This window comes from Corylus avellana, chromosome ca2 (genome assembly GCF_901000735.1).
Source record: "Corylus avellana chromosome ca2, CavTom2PMs-1.0".
Classification (NCBI taxonomy): Eukaryota; Viridiplantae; Streptophyta; class Magnoliopsida; order Fagales; family Betulaceae; genus Corylus; species Corylus avellana.
In genome coordinates, this window is record NC_081542.1 from 479,886 (window position 1) to 484,632 (window position 4,747).

A 4,747-nucleotide genomic window follows, 5' to 3' on the forward strand; every position below is an offset into this window, starting at 1 on the left:
TTTTAATTTTTAATTATTTTATTTTATATTTATTTTTAGAAATATATATAATATTTTATTTTATTATATTTTATTATATTTCATCCAACGGTCCATATTAACAAAAAAAAAAACCATCAGCAATTCCCCCAGCCATTGCTGGGGATCCTGATCCCAAAACCCCTCCCCTCATTTTTCCCCTCTCCCTCTCTCTCTCTCCGGCGGCGACGTACATCCCAGCTCATAGCCGGAGACGATGCCGGAGCCCAGCCCAAAGTTTGCTGGAGAAGACGCCGGAGTCCAACCCAGACCTCTCCGGTGCTCCCTCTCTCTCTATCACCGGTAGTGGAGAAAAAAATTTCCCTGCTGCCCAGTTGCTCTCTCTCACTCTCACTCTCACTCTCACGGACACACACACACACCGGCAGCAGAGAAAAAAATTTCTCTGCTGCCCAGTGCTCTCTCTCACAGATACACAATTTCTCTTTCACCGAAAATATTACCTAAGAGCCATCATGCTACCCTACTGAAGGATGAATTTGAAATCCATTATTGGTGAAATTAAGATTACCAACCTACCAATCTTTTGCAAAATATATATATAAAATGAGATTGTCATTTTTTTTTTTTCCATTTAATGATAACCATTCTTCAGTTCTTCATTTTTTCTTTGTATTAACATAGATGTGAAGCGAGAAAGAGATTTAATTGTTAAGTGATGAATTCATTTCTTAGCCAAAAGAGAGAATCATTGTGAATACAAATATCATCATTGATTGCTTTTTAGCCTGACTCTAGGCTAATTTGATATTTTTTTTCCTGTGAAATTTACATTATAGACGACAAGTGCCAGAAACAGAGATATTAACCATTGATGTGAAGCCTGGATGGAAGAAAGGAACCAAAATTACTTTCTATACATTTTGGGGGGCTAAATTATATTTTTCCCTATACATTTTGTCTGTGACTTATCGATTTGATATTTTATTCCTGTACGAATATCATCTCTTTCCCTATAATCACAGCTTAAGATTTTGGGTGCAATACCTTTTCATACAGATAGCAACATATTTCCCATCTCTTCCCTCTCCCCCAAATAAAAGGTATAGAAATAATAATAGTTTACCCCGGAATGGATTGCATGACTATGTATTAAGTCCTATATAGGGTAGGTGAATTGTGAAGGTCTTGCAAGGCATCTGTTAATCATTGGTAGTGTATTAGAAAATTCCAGAATTAGATGGCCTTAATGAAGTTTTTGCATTATGCCAACAACCACAAGTTTCAATTTTTTGACCAATTGCAACCATTTTTTCTTTCAGTACGAGCATTTAATCTTCAAGTACTCACACAAAGGAGCATCTTTTATACACAAGATAATGAATGAAGGATCCAATTCAACTTATTGGTCCAATTATCTAGACCAGGCACATGCACACCCAGGTTTAGTCTTGAACAAAATGGTATTCAGATCCTAAACACTTGGGGCTTTATAATGGTATTTGCTTTGAGTACAAAATAAAGTGAACAATTTGAGCTTCAAGTAATTTGACTATGCACAATGTAAAATGCGAGCAATGTGTTGAGCATACTATGTAAAGCGATTTGAATGGTAGTGAAATTTTGTATTAATTTATTTTAATTGTTAATTTTTAAGTGGCGTGTTATTAATTTTTTATTTTCTCCTTTGCTTTTTAATTAAGTGATAATTATATCAATGTTCTATTGTGTTATTATTTTGGGTGTTCTAAGATGTGAAAGCCGGGCAATATGATTTTGGTTGAACACCTTGTTCGATCAGGATAAGGTAGAGTTATGACTTAGGTGGGAGGTAAAAAAGGTTGCTTGAGCATGGTCTTCTATGTAGCCATTTCTTACCCTCTTGGTGTTACGTTGAAATCCCTTGATTTTATGCATGACATGGAAAAAAAAGAAAAAAGAAGAAGAAGATACAATAAACTAATAATTGGATTACTATTGAATATGCATGTGTAAGTGTAAAAATATTGAGTTCCACATTAGGAATATGTCACAAGTGTGAGTGATTAATATAGCATAGTTGGGTTCAAACTCATAAGCTTAAACTTTTGAATTGAGTAGTGTTACAATATACTATATTATGGTCAAACTAAAAGACCTCCCTAGGTGTTAATCTCCCCAACAAGGGGTATCAAAGGATATGGTGGTGTACGCTATGGTAGAGTGGTATAGGCATGGACAAAGGTGCAAGGTGCGAGAATGAATGAGGGAACCTGGTGCAAGGGGCAAAAGTTCATGGTACAGGCACAAACGAGTCTCTGAAACATAGGCAAAGGTGCATGGCACGGGCAAACCCACATAACACACAAATGATCCGAGAGACAACCCTTAAGATTAATAAAAAACCTTCCATTCAAGGGAGAGTGTAGAAAGGTAGTGATGGACTCACACGAGGGGGAGATTGTTGAGTAGACACGTGTGAATGAAAAATGATTGAGTCCTACATTGAAAAGATGTTACAAGTGTGAGTGTTTAATATAATATAGTTGGGTCTGAATCCATAAGCTTAAGCTTTTGGATTGAGTGGTGTCCAACATATAATATTATGTTTTAATCTCCCCAACAGTTACCAGCCAATAGGATTTCGGGTGGACACATTGTTCGGTAGAGTTATGAGAGAGATGTGGTTACTCTTTGCTTGCTTTGTTAGCCATTAGTCAAGAGAGCGGTTGGTAGCTCATTTCTATTTTCCTGCTGAATTTAAATTAGTAAGCCATTGATGCAATAGTTTTATGTTGTGCTTTAGCACTATAATTAGCCAAATAGCCTTTTGTTTCTCCTTGTTTTGATAAAGTACTAACCTCTATCTGTGTTTTATGCAGTCTTTGGTTATGAACCACACTCAGTTTTGCCAATTGGCGTTGTTTCACTTGCTGACCTTACAGGTTTCATGCCACTCCCAAAGATAAAGGTCCTTGCTAGTAGCGCTGTAAGATTCTTTTTACCCTGAAGTTGTATACATTTCATGGAGCCTGCCTCTATGTTCAGTCTCTCTCATCATGTGTGAGAAAAATGATTAGGTGTTCTACACACCTTTTTTGAGGCACATATGGACATGGTTGGGTCTTGCACCTGCGACGAAGAAAAATTTCATCTCCCTCTTGGAAGCTGGTTATAGCTGCATCATAGTCCCAGGGGGAGTGCAAGAGACATTTCTTATGGAGCATGGTTCTGAGGTTTAACCTTTTAACTCTTCCTCATGCTGTATGTTTATGTCTGTTTAAAGTTTCCATGTACTCATCCATGTCTGTTTGCAGATATTGGATAATAATTGAACACGACAGTTTCATAAAGATTTGACATTCTTGGCTATACAATCAAATGGGCAATATTAAGCTCTTTTCTCATTGTATTATTGCTTAAATTATGTGTGTTGATTTTGACTATAGAAATCCTTCTCTCTCGCGTGTGTGTGAGCGCATATGCATATGCACATATAAAGAGAGATTTCTAATGTCTTTCCTTTGTAGATTGCTTTCCTTAAGACAAGAAGAGGATTTGTTCGCATAGCCATGGAATGGGCCATTCTCTCGTTCCAGTTTTCTGCTTTGGTCAGGTATTGGTTCTTGATACTTATTTTCCCCTTCTTTTTCCTTGTATTAGAACCTGTGAACTTACCAGGTTTTAGGATTTTCTAATTGTGGCAGCTGCTTTGCGTTTGATGTGCATTTAATGGTTATGCTTTATTGGTCCATGATCATACGTTGAGATCTGAGGCCATGTGAAACTCACAAAATATTGACAGTGATGTCTTCCGCTTTACCCAAAACAACTAATTTATTCCTCTCATTTGCTCTCTTTTACCCAATTGTGCAACAGTCGCATGTTTATAAGTGGTGGAAGCCTGGAGGGAAGTTCTTCCTACAATTTTCTAGAGCTATCAAGTTCACTCCAATATACTTCTGGGGAATTTTGGGGTGTGTATAGTTCCATTCATATCTTTACTTTCTGCACTATATTACGCTCATCCACGTCCCTGTCCTCCTTTATTTCTTCATCCAATTTATTTATTGAAATTCTAGGCCTGTCACTTCTGCATGCATTTGTTTGAGAATATGTCTGCAGTAGCAACATCTGGAAATGTGCAGAGAGTTGGCGATCATCTAAAGGCGGTTCTTTCTCTTTTGCAGATCTCCTTTACCCTTTAGGCATCCAATGCATGTGGTGGTGGGTAGACCAATTGAACTCAAGAAGAATCCACATCCCACCATGGAAGAGGTATGAATGCTGCTCAAATGTTGAGCATAATGTATATGGAAGGGGAACTTATTTGCATTGTCATGTGGTGTTTTCTTGACTTCTGATGTTAATATGTTATGCATATTGACTTCAGGGGCTGTCTCCTATGCTTAAAAGTGATGGATACACTGGCTCAGGCTGCACTATTATTTTTTTTATGACTATATATGTAGTTCACCTATAAATGGAATCCTCAGGGCCTTGCAAACGACTCAAGCTCTACCTACTTATAGTTCGGCAAGCTCATAACCCATAATGAGCAAGCAATGTGTAATTCCATCAGTTGGCTTGCTTCTTTTTGTGTTTCAGGTCATCGAAGCTCACCGTCAGTTTGTTGAAGCACTGCAAGATCTCTTTGAAAGGCACAAAGCACGGGTTGGCTATGCTGACCTTCAACTGAAAATTCTTTGATCCGATCTTAATTTGTATTCTACTGCTCCCTCATCATTATGCTATCATATTCGTTATGGTTGGGTGCACAGAAAAATAA

At 37.5% G+C, this 4,747-nt stretch overlaps 1 pseudogene; it reads left to right on the forward strand.

Annotated features, from left to right (window-relative positions):
- Nucleotides 1-224: 224 nt before the first annotated feature.
- Nucleotides 225-4,747, forward strand: LOC132171292 (diacylglycerol O-acyltransferase 2D-like; annotated as a pseudogene).